At 41.4% G+C, this 19,024-nt stretch overlaps 1 protein-coding gene across 12 annotated transcripts in view; it reads left to right on the top strand.

Annotated features, from left to right (window-relative positions):
• The window catches only part of RAF1 (Raf-1 proto-oncogene, serine/threonine kinase), a 71,621-nt gene that overhangs the window by 17,568 nt on the left and 35,029 nt on the right, over nucleotides 1–19,024 (top strand). For 4 of the 12 annotated variants that reach the window (XM_081848074.1, XM_081848084.1, XM_081848085.1 and 1 more), the window contains exon 1: nucleotides 7,266–7,446. The exons of 3 other annotated variants lie outside the window; for them this stretch is intronic. The gene's annotated coding sequence lies outside the window, so the exon portion shown is untranslated. Of the gene's footprint in view, nucleotides 1–7,265; nucleotides 7,447–11,623; nucleotides 11,798–14,697; nucleotides 14,718–19,024 lie in introns of those variants that run through there. 5 more of the 12 variants (XM_081848075.1, XM_081848087.1, XM_081848082.1 and 2 more) reach the window with 4 other exon arrangements.

Here is a 19,024-nt window from a genome sequence, read left to right as displayed (position 1 = left end):
GATAAGCAGGGATTTCAGGGAAAACTTTTTTGGCAAAAGCATTGGAAACCGATGGCCTTATAACAGTTGTGTAGAAATATACAAGTAGTTAAGGTATTGCCAGGATGTAACATTGGAACACACAAACACTGCGAGATCCACAGCAACATAAGGTTGTCACAGAATATCCAAAAATCCCAACCAGTTTTGAGCAAAATCTGCATCCATACAGTCTCTTTTAGGACTGCTTCATGAAAGATATCCAAAAAGGTAGTTGTGTGTTAGCCTGCTGCAGGCAGCAAAAGAAACAACGAAACATCATATATTAGTCTAAGGTGCTACAAAACTCTACTTTGTAGTCACACAAAGCATTTTTTATACAGTGTACCAATGTAAGAAAAACTACAGTCCACCATTTTGTTGAGATGAGCATGGAGTGAATGTGACAATCACATCAGGTAAGGTAAACAAACACTAGACATGGGTTTTAAAAACACATGATATTGTTGGCTTAAGAGGAGAAATGAAAGTAAAAGCTTAGTGATATTAATCAAATATCAAAGAAAAACGTTCTAGCTTATGGTAACCCATCTTGTGTCATATGCTTTTAAGAACAAAGGGAAACAGAACATGGCAACAGTTAATAGGATTATAAACGGCCCAGCCTTCCTGGAAGAATTCAGTTACACAAACATTGCATGAGAGAAAGTGGTGATTTTTTTTTTCCAGCAAGGGAATTTTTTTTGGGGGGGGGAATTATAATGCTTTTTCCGCAATCTCTGGTACCATTCCAGTCCCACAGGAGCCGTGACATATACAGTATGGATAATGCAAAACTAACCCTCTAGTTCTAGATAGATATGCCTAGGGCAAAAGAAAAGACCTAGTAACTGAACTAGACTGTGGAGCAGGCAAACTTTGTATTTAAACAGAAGAGTCAATACTGAGGACTGAAGGTCTGAGAGAGCTGCAAGCGAAGCAGGAAGATGGCTGTGCGCCAGATGGAGAGATGAGCTGATGTGGCAGGCTGGAGCTGCATGGAACAGTCTGGCTCAGCTCCATGAGAACTGTTGCACAATTTGGGAGGCCTTCATCAGGCAACGACTGAAATAACAGTTTTGATAGTGATAAAAACTTGCATGGAATTCACATGATCTTTGGTCGGCATTGTTTGCCACAGTTGCTTCAGATTTGTCAAAATGCAAACTGTGCTGCCTGATATCAGAGCAGTTAATTGTAATGCCTCTAGAGAGGTGTGGGCAAAATGCTACAAAGGCAGTTGGATTCAAGAACCAAAGGTTTGCCGGTACATTAGAATTCTTTGTTTTGTTTAATATAATAGGCATTAAAGATACTGCACATATCATGTGCTAGTGCAAACATGACATATTTTAGGTTCATGTGTAACTTGAACCTAAAGATGTTTACTCAGAAGTAAGTAGATTCAATGGAACTATTTGCTATGGGAGTTTGCATAAGACTGCAGCCCTAGCCTGCAATCCTGAACCCACTTCCTTGGGAACAAGCAACATTGAACATAATGGGACCTATTTCCATGCAAACACAGATACAATTGGGCTGTAAATGTATAGTTCATTAAGCCTGGTGGTATTTAACAGTGCAGTTATAATTCTTTTTTGAGATAATAGCTCTCTCTCTCTCTCTCTCTATATATATACATACCGTAATGTTGTTTACAATGTAGCTTGCAATTCTTGCTATAGCTATCCTCAAAATAACCCTATGATATAGATTATTAACGTTTATCAGTCTATCCATTTGCATTTTTGGGACCCCCCTTTTTTTCCAAAGAGCTCAAATTTATTTCCCAGTTCTAAATAAGGAGTTACAGCTGCTGGGAAACCATCCTTTGTTAAATTAATTGATTGCTAATTGTTTGGAATGATTGGCCATTTCCTCAGTGGGAGCTAAGAGCTAGTTGTTTTTCTAGAGTGAACAACTTACTTGTACAGGTGAATTTTGAGACTACTGTTCTATAGGGGCAGTTTTGTGTGTGTGAAATGGAAGTAGTTTTGAATTTGGGAAGAGAGTCAGCCAAGGTAGGCTTCTATTCTGCTCAGTTGGCATTCAAAGTCACAGAATCTATTCTAGGAGGGTAGGTTACAGTGATTTGTCCATTCCCAAGCCATATCCAGGGCCTAGAAAATAAAAGGCTTTCCTGCATCTCCTTGCAAGCATGTGTTGTCACGAGAACAAAAGAAGGAAGAGCAAGAATTTATTTACTCCATAGCAATAAGAGTTTCCACACCATCTGCAAATTACCCGGTAGTATATTGGGAACCTTAAGAGTCCTGTCCTTTACTAGGGATAAATAGTATTGGAGAAAGCATAGCTATATTTACTTATGGTACAGGCTCCCAGCCACATTTTATGCTGTCCCCAACATATTTCATTGCCTTCCATCAACTTCTGAAGTTAGATAAGGTACAGTGAGAGCCAAAACGTAACCATCCATCAACAATCCTAGATGACATTGTAAATCCAGAAACTGTATTGCCTACACTTAACCTAAGAATGAGATGGGATGGATTGTGACCCTCAAATTGTTACTGGACTACAGCTTCCATCATCGCTCATCATCGACTAGGCTGGCTGGGACTGATGGGAACTAGATTCCAACAACATCCAGAGGACCACGGGTTATTCATTCCTGTCTTAGTGAAAATGGAAGATTGTGCAATATCTCATCCCCTGTGCTTGAATATTAAACATTAATGAAGCATTCTATTTGTTGAAGCATCAAAGTAGGAATGATCCAATATTATTATCAAATGTGTATATTTAGTGAGGATAGTATACAATTTACAGTTATCAAGCATATCTTTGGAATCTTGTTTTTATTTCTTACCAACTGGCTAGTATATTCCTGATCTATTCATTATACTCTTTCTACTCTAAAATTGTCCAACATTTGATTTTTGCCTATCTCCTAATTAATATCAATCAATTTTTATTGTATATAGCCAAAGCCCTTTACAATGGAAGACAGAGAATAAAATAACTGGAGAGTAGTAGTAATTTTATTTACGGCCATAGGCCCATACAGGTAAAAATGACACATAAATAACAACTTGTGCACGTGGGAAAAACAGCCGCTAAAACACCACTATAACAATAAAATACTATAAGATATAATGGCATACTACGCCTTAGTTAGCTTGTAGTGCTCCTTGGCGTCGCTTTTGGGTAAGGACAGCGACCAGGAACCTTGCCACTTTCAGGGTCGTATGAGTATCCTTATCCTGCAAGATTTGGGCAAGGTGGAATTTTGGTGGGGAACCCTCTAGTTTCTGTATGATTGATCCCAACAAATTTGCCCGTGGCACATTGAACAGGGGGCAAGTGAACATAATGTGCTGGAGCGACTCCGGTGTCTCCTTATCACATTCGCACATGGCGGGGGCTTGGCCCTTTGAGAATCTATGTCTCAGGACGTTGGAGGGAAAAACGTTGAACCTCGCTTTGGTGAAGGCCAGTCTATGGGCAACAGTCGAAAGGGAGGAGAGGTATGATGGAACGCAGTAAGTTAAAGTGATACCAATGTTCTGAGGCGAACAAACACCTCCCCCCAGCATATAATTACGCTGTAGATCGATGTCATCCAGTCTTTGGCGGATCAGACTTTGAGCAGTAATTTGGTCTAGTTTTAGGGAATCTGAAGGAGAGATTCCATAACTCAGGAGTTTGGCATGAATTCTACTAGTCCAAAGGCTAGAGAATTCATCTCGCCATAAGCATTGGACAAGGTAGTGGTTTGGTAATCTATGCCACAATGATAACCAATAATTGAAGACTTGCTTCCACAGGCAAGTTTCTAAGGATGCGATCTTCAATTCTAGTCGCATGGCTGCGTTGCTTACGCACAGGGGGAGCATTAGGAGCCGACGTAGGAATTGATTTTGTAGTGTCTCAAGAGGGGCAAGATCTGTCATCACAGCCCAAAGCGGGGCAGCATAATATCTGGAGATATTATTATATCATCTAAAATCATACACATAACCTGTGGCAGTTAACAACATAAAAATAAATTTACAACAATATTTTAAAAGACAGGAAGTTAAATCAGCAATTGATAAAATTTCAAAGAATTCCAGCCTAGTAATCCCTAAAATTAATTAAAGAACACAATTTAAGGCTACTAAAAATAACCAATAATAATTCAAGGCCAGCCCACATACTAGATAAAGCATATTTGAAACAAATGGGCTTTCAAAGCCTGTTTAAAAGCCAGGACTACCACTGAAAAGGCCATGTCTCTTGGACCCACCAATCTATCTGATTTTATTGATGGTCCAATAAATGAGGCCTCTGATAACAAACTTGCACCTGGCCTGGTTCATATGGATGTAAGTAATCCTTCAAATAACTTGGCTCCAACTGCAGTCATGTTGAGTGGCCAATTAAAGATGCAAAATGTGCCCTACATGCAAAACTGTAGTTCTACAAGATTTTGGACATGCTTGAGCTCTCTGGTTTTTCCAAGATGTCGGTTTACTTGGGTTAACTAGTTGTTAGATAAGATATACAACACAAGGAAGATCTGGAAAAGGCCTTGCCCCAGTTATGAAGGGGGGAAATTGCATAGCTTCTAAACAAGTTCAGATTTATTTACCTATTTAGAAAATGTCATAATCACTCTATATTAAGAAGAATTTCAGGGCTTCTAAGTGTGCTAAGTGGCTACAAGGGAAAGGGACCACATGGTGTGGTAGTGGTACTTTTGACCATGATTCATTCTCCCAGGGAGGTTCATCTGGAGCCTACTTGGATATTATTTTGGCACCAGGTGAAGACCAGGGACGCGGACTTATAAAAAATATTGGGGGGGCCCGGGAAAGCTCATGAATAATAAATAAGCTCATGAATATGCAAATAAAGTGGCGCCGCCTCCTCGTGAGCGAATAGGGGAGAGCGTGCTGCGCCTATTAATCAGCTCCAAAGGAAATTGGGTGGAGCTTTTGCTCGGGAGGGAGGGCAGGAGGCATGCAGCCCGCCCCTCCCTGTGCATTTTGGGCTGGGGGAGGGGCGGCGATGGCGCTCTGCTGGAGGGGCGCCGGAGATTATTGGGGGGGCGGAGCCCCCCCAAACGAATTTTTGAGGGGGCTCGGGCCCCCTCAAGCCCCATGGAGTCGGCGCCTATGGTGAAGACACTTACATTTGCTCAGGCTTTTTCATTCTCTGCACGTTTCCCCCCCTGCCCTTGAAATAAGTTCCCCACCACTGCTCTGTAGGAATACCTGTCTAGTTTTGTTCTTGCATTGATTCAGAGGGTGAATATTTTCTTATTCTACCAGGCGTCTAGCAATTAGAAAAGTATGATTTAGTGTGCATAAATCATTGCTGTCGGTTGCTAGGGCACATATATTTTATTGTTAGCTTTTGATGTGTTATTTTATTCTGTTGCAGTGGTAGTCAACTAAGTTTTACTCAGAGTAGATCCGTTGAAATTAGTGGACCTATTTTAGTCATGCTCATTAATTTCAGTGGGTCTACTCTGAGTAAAGCCTAGTTGATTACTACCCTTGGTCTTGCTTTAATTATGTATTATTGTGGACTGCCATGGCTGCAGTAAAAAGTTGTACCTGCTAAAAGATTGATTTGAATGTTTTTTCTTTTAAAAAATACTTTTTTAAAAACATGCTATTCAGATATTTTTTCATAAACCTGCATTTAGAAAGTGAAAAATGTCCATAACATTTTATCACACTTTTAAACCTTCTATGTGCTTATTCAGATTAATCTGATGTGGATTATTTACCTCCAAAGCTAACAATTAGGATGGATACGTTAAAGAAAAGGGCTTAATGCACATTTAACAATGGAATGTGGTGTTCTAAACTGACATCCTTGATTGTGCACATGGAGCCAGACAATAGGCAGACTACAAGTATATGATACTGTGTTTATGTGCAGCCTGGCAAGTACAAGATGGTTGAAGTCTAAAGCCATTATAGAGTAATGAACCTGTGTTAAGCTATTTTTGTATGCTTTGCAGTTGTAGGGGTAGTCCAGGAGGAAGAGTGGAATAGTGTATAATTTGTCTCTGGAAAGTTCAGGTTGAGACCCTATTTCTCCCACCCACAGTCTGTTGTATGACACTGAAGAAGTCACCTTAGCCCATCACTGCTTTCAAACCAGTTCCTTACAAATGTTCTGAACATAGGGAAGAGACATGACATTCTGGTGGTAGGCTCTTTGCCCAACCTATATGCATTTGTTTCAATACAACCAGCAACCCTGCAGGGATGTCTAAACTGTAGTTCTCCTGATGCTGAATTACAACTCCACTCAGCATGACCAATGCTTAGGGATGATGGGAGCTGGCAATCTAGCCAACATGTTCATGACATCTGAAAATGCCCTCCTGTATTTCTGCAAGGACATAGGACGTATATTAACTGTCTTCTTTGGCGATTACTCGTAGCCGAGTAAGATTGTCTTCCATAAACACGGTTTTAACAATGAGTCCGTAAGTGACTGTCGAGGCCAATTCTGGATTAACTGTACAAATAAGGGGATAACCAGGATCGTGGCCGGTGGTCTTACACCCAAACCTCCTTCACTAAGAGATGTGAATAGAGCTCTATTAGCCATAGCCTCTTCTACATTACTGGAAACACTTTGTAACCAGAGCTCCTTCTGGCCGATCACACTTATCCTCTTTAGTCAAGGTGAGAATCAGCAGAATCTTGCTACTGAATTGGGTTCGCAGGAGGACAAACGCAGCATGGGCCACTTTGCTGATTAAAAACCTTAAGAAGTAGTTCTGTATCTATACCCACTCCAGATCTTTGCCAATTTTAGTTACGCTGCTCCCTTACATCTTCCAGTTTTAAGCAGATATAATACTAAGGGGGAGACATAATGCAGAGGTAGCGAGCGGCACGTTCCCTGAATTCAACTAGAAAAGAGGAGCGATAGCAAGCGCTGCTCTCTTATGCTCCATGGGATGCTCTGAAGGAGGAATCCCTGCAAACAAGGGACATCTGGAGAGCTTAATCCCAGTCTAGACAAGACCGGGGAGATGCCACGGAGCCAACTCCGGGGGCTGGGGAGAGCACCGTGTACTCGCCGTGCTTATCCCAGCCTGGGAAGCCCCCTACCCCCCGCCTCACAAGGGCATTTGCGACGCCTCCTCCCCCACCCGGGCAAGCAGGCGTTTCAAATGGCGGCGGCGAGACAGGCGGACGATCCCAGGGAGGAGGGAAAGGGGCCGGGCCGGGAGAGAGGGCTGCTCCAGCCATCGAGGACTCGGCGCTCCAGGCGCGAGGACTCGAGCTCCGAGAGCTTGGATGGCTTTGGAATAAATGTCTCGGTGTTAGTAAGGCGGCCATTTTAGATGGGGAGAGGAGCGGGCGGCTGGGAGTGAGGGAAGAGCCGTCGGAGCTGGAGGAGGTGGCGGCGGCGGCGGCACAAGCAGCGGCGGCACCCGAGAGAGGCGGACAGGTACCGGGCTGGTTTCGCGGCTGGGAGGGCGGGAGTGTCGCAGCCGGAGCCCCGGGAAAGGGCTGAGGTTGTCCAAAGAGATGGGGAAGGCGCCGTCGTGTCGTGTCGTGTCGAGGCGTGTGTGTGAGTGTGTAGCGGGGGGCTAGGAAAGCCCGGAGACACTGGGAAGGGGGCGGCCGCGAAGGAGCTGCTTCAGCAGCCTCAATTGTGCTCGGCGTCTGTGCGGACGGAGCCGCCCAGGTTGGACGGCTGCGTCCTCCCGTGAGTCCCGCCTGCCCCGAGACTGAGACGGGGATGCTGTGCGCTCGCCCGGGTTCGGCGCTGGGCTTCTGCTCCCCATTCCTCGCTGCTCGCAGTGGCGTCGCTTTTCTCCGGCAATTTAGACGGGGCGCTCAGTTTGCAGCTGCTAAAACTGCCTCCGTAGTCAGCTTTTGACGCTACCCGACTGTCGGGCCCTACCCACTTTGAGTTTGTTTGTTTCTTGCTCGCTTTCTCCTTCCTCATTTGTATTTTTTTATTTTTTTTTTTATTTTGGTTCGGGTGAGGAAAGCGTGCTGTCCTGCCCCTTCAGGGAACGGGTGTGGGGAATGAGGCAAGCAGCGCAGGCTTCTCTCTTGCTGGCGTCCAATAATGTGATGCAGCAGCGGCTCCTTCACGACGTTGACAAGGGTAGGAATGGATGCAGCTGCCGTCGCTGCGCAAGTCAGCGCTTTTCTTTTGCCGGGTTGATGCTTTCAGGCTGGGTCTTCGGGCTCCTGTTGTGACTAAAACGCCTGTCGATTCCAAAGTAGCCAGCGCTTGGTCTTTTTCTGCCAGGAGTTGAAGTTATGCAGTGGGTTAGTTATCCGGAGCCGGTGTGGTTTGAAATGCATTTGCCTGCCTCCGTCGTAGCTGCAGCATCCTCTGGAGTCTGGACGGAGCCTTCTGCGTCCTGGATAGTCTCTGAATTGCATTGGAAATAATTTGAAACGAGCGATTAGAAACTTTCAGAAATGAGGTCATCGCTGGGGAGTGAGGAGAGGTTGCTGAATGGGGATTCCCATATTTCCCCCGTGTGTGATCCAGATATGTTGTTGGTTGCTTTAAGAAAGGTGGAAAAGAGGAGGCAGTTTAGCAGCTGTATCACAGCTTAATTGCTTAAGTCTGTGCAGGTAAGTGAAGGTGAAGACATAAAAAACACCTGGGGAGAACTTCTTTCATCAGTCTTCTGGCTATCTTTGTAGAGGTAGGAGACAAGGAGTCTTTATGCGAGCCTACTTAGATTTTCTTTGTCATGAACTGGCATTGGTTTGTGTATCTCACATAGTTAAGTAATGCAAATCAAGTCAGTGATAAGCAGGCTTGTCTTGAGTTCCTTTTGTTGGCGGTGGTTGTTTTGGCTTGGAGTGGGAAAGTACATGATTTCTATTTCTGTAGTCTTATTACAGACTATTTCTAATGAGTATTAGCTGAGTCATCAATGTTTACTTGAAAGTCCCACTCATTTAAGTGGCTTTACTTTCCAAGTAAATAGCCATAGGATGGTAACCTAAAAGTCAGAATGACTTTTAAATACTTGAATAGCGTAGACTTGGGAAAATTCCAGTTTTAAAACACACAAAGGGTGCAATCCTAGGTAAGCAAATATTTTGTAATGTGTTGCATCTATTTTGAGAGAAAACATTGCTTTTCAGAAGATACCTTATCTAATGTTTTCCGTATTTGTTTGTTTATTTTGTACATAGCCAAAATAGAGTTCTAGGCAGTTTACAAGCATATAAAGTACCAAGTCTAATATCTGGAATTGCTGGTCAGAGTATCTTGGATAGAAGGGCTTTAAAAAAATCTCTTCTAGAAACCTTGGTAGATGTGATGCCAAAGTAGATAGTCCTAGGCTAGGCCATTGGTTTGCCTGCCTGAAGCTGCTACATGCTGTAGTGTTCTTAACTGTGCAGCACAGTCCAATGTTGCATGAATTAGTCTCCACTTACCTGGAGGTAGGTTTCATTGAATTCAGTAGGACTGCTAAGTAGACAAAGTTAGGATTAATTACACGCTTAATCATGTATTCTTCTGTTTTGAAATTGAGTGTGTAATCTGTGATCCTCCAGAGGTTGTTTGACTCAGCTCCTATCAACCTAGCCAGCATGGCCAATGGTCATGGATGGTTGGAGTTGTAATCCAGCAGCATCTGGAGGGCCATGGGTTAGTCATCCTGGTCCAAAATTAAGATTTAACTTTTAGTTAAGATTTTAATTTCAAGTGGTGTAGGTTATGCTTCTTGAATAATTTATTTTTTGTACATTGCTATTTTGTTTACAAAGCTGCTGCTGTACAGATGTAAAATGTTTAAATAACTGGCATATGATGTTGCTAGATGCTTTGTATACCATGCCGAAATTATTTTACTGGAACAATGCAATAAAACCACTTTACATTATTCCAAAACCTCCTTAAGCATGAGAAGTTATATGATGAATAGCCTTTCAGAATTGAGAATTGGTTAATAATCTCTTTTGACAGTAGCTGATATATTCATTGCAGAATATTGTTGCTGTCAACCTAACACTGGAAGTTTATTGCAAAAATTATCTTTGAAGTTTTTGATTATAATGCAAATATATTTCACTGCTCCTTTGAGAAGTGCAATAACAAATGGATCCCTAAATTTGTTTGCAGCTATAAGTAACACTGTGTTCTGCTGCTGTACTTTTGGAGCGGCGGTTTTTGGGTGTTTTTAGGCAAAGCTTGACTGTTCCTTAGATGGAGCAGGAAATATAAATTTGATCAAAATCAAATAAAATATGACTGGTTTTAACTTGCAAAGGTTGTGGATAGTTGGCATTTCAGTTACTGTATATTCCATGTTAGGTTACTCTATAGAGTCAGTTTGTTAGATGATGCTGTTGTGTGTGTGTGTGTGTGTGTGTGCAGCATTTCAGTGCTGCATGAATTATTTTAAGTGTATGGCAGTACTGTTGTTTAGTGCCCAACTTGGTGTTCCAGTGCAGTTGTGGTATAACCAAAATTGCTTGAGATCTGGCAAATCCTAATAAAACTATATCAATAAGCAATGTGTTCTATTCATTGCACATAGTATCACTTTAGAACATTTGGGACATCTTGTATATTTTTAGATTGTGAACTGAGTGAGGTTGGTTCACTGAGTTACTAGATGGGTGTGGTACTAACAGTAATTAAATCTGGTTTAGGGTTTTAGACCCAAGGGCTTCAATGTGGCATTTTACTTTGTAATCTTTCAAAGGGAAGAGAGTGAGCTAAAATCTTGAAATTAGTCTTGACTTTGCTTAGCTGAATAGTAGACATTTATGCTAAGAATGTGGTGAAGGGAGAACTAAACGGAAGAAGGGAGAGGGAGAATTGCATCTTTTTGTTTCTTAATGTTAGTTGGCTTGGAAAGGGCAAGGAGATTGTTCTCTTTACATGCTCAAACTAATTTCTTAACGAGGTATAGATATGGTATCAAAGCCTTTATCTTAAAGTGTACTTTTTACTGTTGGCTTAACCACAGCATACTGTAAATCATAGGGCTTTTTGCTAAAACAGAGAAGCAGTTTTTTCATGGCTATAAGATGTATCTATCCTAGGTAATTGTACAGTAAGTGGACACACATTTGTACCAGCAATCCTAAATACTGCCTTTGATTTCTCAGCTGCTGCAATAGCTTTGGTTTTCACCACTATGAAAACATGGCCGTGGCATATTTATGGATCAGTTCAAGTAGATAAATAGGTACTGCTCCGGCGGGAAGGTAAACGGCGTTTCTGTGCGCTGCTCTGGTTTGCCAGAAGCGGCTTAGTCATGCTGGCCACATGACCCAGAAGCTCCCTCGGCCAATAAAGCGAGATGAGCGCCGCAATCCCAGAGTCGGCTATGACTGGACCTAATGGTCAGGGGTCCCTTTACCTTTTTACTGAGGAATATATATTCCTTCCCTCAAATAGCTCATGAGAAATCTGTTACATACAGTACTGTATTCTGTGTGATTTGGTACTATTTCGATTTCTAGTGGTTATACAATGAGTATTTGGGATGGTTCAAAGTTTCCCCAAAGTCATATTCTTAGGAAACACTGTTGGGAAACTTGCTGTAGGTGAGGAAGAGGATGCTCAACTCATGAACTGGAGAAACTTTGCTCTTTACTTTACTTCTGTCTTCCATACTGATATCTTGCAGTAGAATAAGTTATAGTTTCCTCTCCCCACTCCACCAAACTGTTGGTTGGACCATAGCCAACCACAAATGAACAACCACACCCTAGGCCAACCCCAACCTCTCTCATCACTAAAGGAACACAAGTGAACAGCAAAGAACGTGCACAAGCAACGCTGACACCAAACCCTACATATAGTAAGTAAAATAGAAACCCCACCCCACCCCCACCCATCTTCCCCACCCCTCCACCTTATTCCCCCTTTTCTTCCCAATGTCTCAACAAATGAAACTGATTTGTAAAAATGTTACATGGAAAAAAATATATGAGAGAGAACATTGCGTGCGCACACTTGTAAATCAAGAAAATCTTTAATAATAATAATAAAGACCAAACTATATATGGGTCCCACCAGTTGTGGTGACTGACAGCTCCCTTGTTACTGAAATCCTAGGAGAAACACCAAGTTTATTGTGCATCTGTAGTTGCATTTTATTCGGAGGATCACAAGTAGTGTTACACTGATCAATATTTGGAAGGACTTGTGGCACTGTAGAAGTGAATTTTAGCTATGGTATGCCTGAATCAGACAAGAGATATGGATGACCAGGGTATTATATTTTTACATCTATGTTTATTTCCTGAGATCATACAAACAAATGGGTCCTGAAATAGGATTTTATCTTGGAAAATATAAAGAGCAAAGTTGAATGACGATGCAGAGTTGAGTCTTCCTTCTCAACCTTCACAAATTTACAGTGTTAGCTGCAGTTCATATATATATGTAGCCAAAGGGTTATAAAAAGAAAGCCAGCTGATGTTGCAGTCTAAGCAGTGGCCATATAGTGGAAAGATTCTCCTTTGGCATCTTCAGTAGTGCTATTTTTACCTATTCTAATAGATCTGTTCTTGTGATTTTGAGCTAAAGGACAGTAACTGAAACTAAGTTTTATTTGCATTGCAACAACAACAACAACAAAAACTGAGGAGGAAAAGAATATGGCTAGCAAATACCTTTTCATATCTCTAAACATGGCATAGGGCAATGTAAAGTGATAAATGATTCTTTTATTTTGTTGTGTTGCTGACATAATTTATGTGTTTCCTTTTTACCTGTTAATCCTGTTGATTTTTGAATAACTTTCCTGAAGTCTGTTTTGTTTTAACAGCATTGTACTGAAACACTAAAAGAATCATTGTCCAAGCTATAATACTTCTATACTCTGGATTATTAATATACAAGATACTTTGCATACATCATCTGAGAAATTTTACAAAAGAGAAGGTGGGCTACCAAGGCCACCCTAGGGCTATCATAACTGAGGTGAGCTTTAGGTGGAGCGGGTGGCCTTCCTGGCTTACACTCCCAGCTAGTTTACAATCTCAGTATAATATGGCATTGAATGAATTTAGGCAGACATGCAGGGAGGTGTACATTGGCTGCTCTGTTGGATGAAAATATTGAATTAATTATAGACTTTTGAAGTATGACTTGATTTTGGAATGTGTTTGCATGTGCATTTATTTCTGGATTGACTTGTCTTGAATCGTGTCTCTTGCCGTTTTAATACTAGCTAGCTTCTTTTTGTGCCAGCTAGTTCCTTGTATATGTCATTAGTTTAATTCCTTTTCTTTTTCTTAGCTGTGCAGTGTGGTTATCTAATATCCCCATGCAATTCGTTTCCTTGTAGATGCAATCAACTATGGGACCTACATTGGTGCCTTCCAAGAGTGTCTTGGAATGTATATTTGCTAATTCTAGCAGTATCCTAGAATGTGTGCAGTGCACATTAGTGTTCATACGTGTGTGTGGTCCCAGTCATTCCGCTTGCTAATATGGATGACAACTCACAAGTTGGTTGATTATATTTATGGATGGCAGCAATTCACGTGATTTGCGGCTGTTAGAAAAAAATGCTGCATTCATCATACAGATTTTAGCAGTTTGATTTCCTGTTTTACTTGTTACTTTTATCCCTAGGACTTGTGTCAAAGATGAAATGTGTTGTTGGGAGAAATGTGTTGTGTGAATTAGCACAAACTTTGTGGAATAAGGAGGAACAGTTTTATTTGCTGGGACTGCTTGGGATATTACAAACTGGTTCATTTATTATGGAAAACTGTTCAGTTTAGCTTTTGGTAGGTACTGAAAGATTATTTTGATTTCATACTAGCTTTAGGCATGATCACTTTATCCAGTGGGTTTTACTAGAGTGTGGTATCTTTTGATGTTTAAACAGAACAGCTGCATGGATCTTCTGTGTAGGATGCCCTGTGATCACGTGCTCATATAGTATGTATGTTGTACATACTGTAGCTCCTAACATTTCATTGTCCAGAGTGCTGCTGCAGGAATGAGTAGTTTAGTTCAGTCAAGTGCTACAGAATGTCTTCTAAAACACCTAACTGATTTCTGGACTTGACTTGATTCAGGTGCATTTGGGATCCATAGCAGATCCCATATCTTATCTGATTTATGGTTTACACTAAATAGAAGGAATGACTTTAAAAACAGAATGAACATACCAGCATTATCTTTAGATCTTTCCTGTATTTTATTTTAATCTGTGTTGAACCATTTATTTGTTTGAATTAGACACACCTGTTTTGTAGTCTTTCTAGAAGCTCTAATGGACCAAAGCTAGCTTCAAAGACAAACGAGCACATTTGCTCACTATGCTGTCTCCCATATGTTCATATAGGCTTTTGCCATATGACTGGGGTAGCCAGAAAACTACAAAGTATAAGCATATGCTGAATGTTTTTGCTCATTAAGACCTGCTCTAACTGAGGATTGTGGGAAATATGATGTTCCAACAGCTAAGTAAAAGCTTTTAAGTGTTGATGGCTGGCTTATGTCACAGGTTCCTCAATGGATTTTCCCACTTACGAGGCTTCACTGAATTTATTAAAGAAGCTTTTGTTGCAGTAATAAATGACCACCAGACATTGTGCCTCTTCTAAGTAGCAAGAAGACTAGTTGCACGGCTGGACAGGGACCAGGGACTTTATATTTGAGGTTGTACTGCATGTAGCTCTGCCTGTCCTATTGACCTTGTTTTGATGTTCTTATTTCCAAGTACCAACAATCACATTCTTCAGCAAGCTCCACCCATGGTATGTAGCAACATGGGATAGTACAGTAGATAGAGCTAGGCTTGTGATGTGTTATGGTACTTTTAGTCCTGTGTGTGAGACCTCAGTCCTGGGGGCACAAATTTGGCTCTCTGTTCCTCTATCTGGTCCTAGGGACTCTACTCCCCCTGGCAACAACCTCTTTCCCCAGGTCACACCCTTCTTGAACAGGCTGGAATGTGCTATTGAACTGTGGTGGTGCCTCTTCCTTGCCTGGATGGAGAAGGGGAGGGGGTGGTGTGTTCGAACCTTTGATTTTTGTGTAACCTACTGTAAAAATCACAAGGTGCATCCGTTGCCCCACCCACTTTTGCCTCTGGTTCCATCCATTTTTACCTCTGGCCACCCACTACTGGCATGCATGTCCTGGAAGGTTGCTCTCAAGGGAATGTAGACCTCATTCTGAAAAAAAAACCCATACCCGCTTTCCTAAATTCCCTAGTGGTATCAAATTAACAAAAGGCAGTTGTTTATTAATAATTTGCTGGTTTTCTAAAACTACTTTTATGGTATTTGTGTATAGTACACATACTAAATATGCTTCCAATCTCACCTGTTTGCTCTGGAGTTTGCATGTTCAGAGAGAAGGTTGAATCCTGGGAATGCCTCACCAAAAACAGTCTTCATTGGCTAGGTGTGTACCAGTGTGCTGAGAAATGGAAATGCATTATACAGGGTGGACCAAAAGTAGGTATACTTTTAATCAATCAATCAATCAATCAATAACTAAATGAAAAAAGGATTATTTTTCTTTACTGATACAGTAATACCTCCGCGAATGTCCGCCTTCTCTAGCGTCCATTCCGGCGAATGTCCGTGGCAAACCTGGAAGTACCGGAACGGGTTACTTCTGGGTTTGCCACTCGTGCATGCACAGAAGTGTAAATCGCCCTTCGCGCATATGCAGACACGGTGCTTTGCCCTGCGTCCTTTTTGGCTAGCGGCCGTGGCTCCGGAATGGACCCTGGTTGCAAAATAAGGTATGACTATATTGTGAATGATGAGAAGTTGAGTCAAGAACAAAGAAAGTGGATTTTAAAACACCCTGTACATCTCTTGATACTGCTATGGGTCCCTTGAAATCTGGGCAAAAGATGGAGTTATTCTGTCTTCTGCTGCTGGGCATAATTTGAAAGGCTATTTTAGGCAAACTTTTTAGGTGTGTACCTAGTAGAAAGAATTAAGTAGTGTAACCAGATTGGGCAGAATATGATTTTATCCTTTTGTAAATTTTGCTACTTGGTATTCTGAATGGAATGTGTGTGTTATGTTAAGCATGTCAAAAATAAAAACCAAGTTGAAATTACTCTTGCTGAAACAGAGAGGTTGATTAGTCATAATATATTGATGTTTCTTTCAGAGAGGTTGGTTAGTCATTAGGTTACCATATCTTCACATAGTAATGTTAAACTTTCTCTGTCTATTGGCATATTGAGCTCAGCATTATGCAAGGAAATTATCCAAGGTCTGTCTGACATGATTATTTTAGACATGATGTAAGAATACATATTTCCACAATGGGTGCAGGCATTACTCTATTCAGGAATGGAAAGCAAAATACCAGTGGACAACAAAAGAGGTTTAAAGACACTCTCAAGGCAAATCTTGAAAAAAGTAACATAAGCACTGATAGCTGGGAAATACTGACCTGTGAGCACTCCAGTTGGAGAACAGCTTTTACCAAAGGTGTCATGGACATTGAAAAAGCACGAACTCAGGAAGAAATGAGCTAAGAGGAAGGCATGTTTGGCAAACCCTCACTGTGATCAGCTCCCTCCCGGAAAAATATGTCCCCACGTGTGGATTCAGAATTGGCCTGCATAGTCTCTTATGGACTCACTGTTAAGACCGTGTTCGTAGAAGACAATTTTACTCTGCTATAAGTGATCACCAAAGCAGAAGGAGAAGAGTCAGGAATGAGAGAGCAAAAGCATTCTGGCTATGTTGGTGGTTTTAAATAGTTAAGATTTCAAGAGCGTTACTTGAAAATAAATGTTAAATATTTAGTTGCTGAAAAGTGGTATACAGTGGTACCTCGGGATGTGAACGGGATCCGTTCTGGGGCCCTGTTTGCATCCTGAACAGAACGTAAGACGCATCTGCGTGGGTCGCGTTTCGCCACTTCTGCGCATGCGCGTGATGTCATTTTGACCGTCTGCACATGCGTGAACGGTGAAACCCGGAAGTAATGTGCTCCGTTACTTCCGGGTCACCGTGGAGCGCAACCCGAAAATACTTATCCTGAAGCGTATTTATTCTGAGGTATGACTGTACTTACCAAATATCAAGCTTTATTAGTCAAGGGTAGACATAACTTAGTGTGGTGTCTCTGACTAGTCTATTTTTAACTTTTTAATATGTTTCTACTGTATGGTTTTATGTTCTGATTTTTTTATAGAATAGTGCTCTATAAATATATTTAAAACAATATAAATATCTTACTTGTGTAGACACAAAACCTCTGGGGAAGGTATGCTCTTGCCATAGATGTTTCTGGATAATGCAAACTGGTGGGTCCTTGTATTAGCAAAACCCCTTACATATGTTAACTGCACTGGTAGATTGCTCAAAGGAATGGAAACAAAATATTGTGGTCCCAAGTTTTAAGAAAGGGGGCAAACTTCTCCCAGTCAGTTACCATCCAGTGAGCCTTTTGGATGTTTCCTCCAAATTATACACACACTATCTATTGGACAAGGCTGAAGATTGGGCAGATAATAATATTGGGGATGAATAAGCAGGCTTCTGGCATGGGAAGTCAATCATAGATCAGTACTTTGTTCTAAATCATTTGAGAGAGTGATGCAGGTGGCCCTAGGATATATACATGCTGCTTTTGTTGACCTGATCTCAGTCTTTGGCAGGATAAATAAATAGATTTTATGGAGAAAACTATGTAGAGTTAGGATGTACAAGACACCTGTTGATTCTAATTAAGAACTTTTACACAGGCACCAAAGTTCATATTAGAGTAGACAGAGAATGCCAGTTGTCAGAGGAAATTGGTTCAACCAGAGGGGTAAGACAAAACAGTTTACTCGCCCCCTTTTTGCTCAGCATATATGTGAATGGCATCATTGATCAACTAGCTGATAAATCAAACTTTTTAGCAGTTGTTGGCACATGGAAACTAAATGTATTGCTATTCACAGACAATGTGGTTCTGTTATTCCAGACCCTAACTGGCATGAGGATATTGTTGAAATCATTTGGGGAAGTATGCAATAAGGCAGTGTTTCCCAACCTTGGGCCTCCAGCTGTTTTTGAACTACAATTCCCATCATCCCTGACCACTGGTCTTGCTAGCTAGGGATGATGGGAGTTGTAGTCCAAAAACAGCTGGAGGCCCAAGGTTGGGAAACACTTCAATAAGGAACAGTTATGTGTGAATTATGCCAAGACTAAAGCAATGGAACACAAATGGCAACTAGGCAGTAATCAACTGGAATAATCAAATAGATATAATAATCTGGGAATATGTTTTGCACGAATAGCCTATAGAACTGGTAGATTAATAAACTAAAAGTTCAATGTAGTCGGTGTTAAAATTTGCCAGAATGAAGAGAGTGAATTTTGTGGTGCTTGTTTTTAAGAGTTTTTGCTGATTAGGTTATTCCTCAGTTTTACATATAAGAGAGAAATCTGGGGCATTCTGGAACCATATTAGTTGGAGGTAGTACAGAGTAGATTGATTTATACTTTATTTGGTCTCTCACCAGGAATGCTGCGGTAAGCAGTTACTGGTGTCGGTGACGTTATGCCTGTGGTGTCTTAACTTTTCATTTCCATCTGTTACTGGCATCAGAAAGAGGTTATGGTGGAAGTGATCCAGATCCAGGGCAGCCAACATGGTCCTCTCCAGATGTTGTGGACTACAACTCCCACCATGCCTGACCATTGGTTATGTTGGCTGGTGCTGATGGGAGTTGTAGTCCACAACATCCAGAGGGCACCATTTTGGCTACCCTGTGCTAAACAGTAGTATTTAAAACAAAACAAATTCCTTCCAGTAGCACCTTAAAGACCAACTAAGTCAGTTCTTGGTATGAGCTTTCGTGTGCATGCACACTTCTTCAGAAACACACAGTAGTATTTAACTTTCTTTAGTCTTTAATGAAAAGTAGATCTTTTCCAAATCAGCAAAGGCCATTCCATGTAGCATTTACAATGAAGTTGACCCACTCATCTCCTTATTGCTATTGCTAACAAGGGCCCTTTCACACCTTATAAATATCAGAGGGTTATGCAGGGTGAAGTGAAGGAAGGCAATTTTATCTCATTTCTCCTGC

This window comes from Podarcis erhardii (assembly GCF_964252035.2).
Source record: "Podarcis erhardii genome assembly, chromosome: 2".
In the NCBI taxonomy this organism is placed as follows: Eukaryota; Metazoa; Chordata; class Lepidosauria; order Squamata; family Lacertidae; genus Podarcis; species Podarcis erhardii.
The sequence above is the reverse complement of the archived record's forward strand: the minus strand, read 5'-3'. Positions and strand labels throughout refer to the sequence as shown.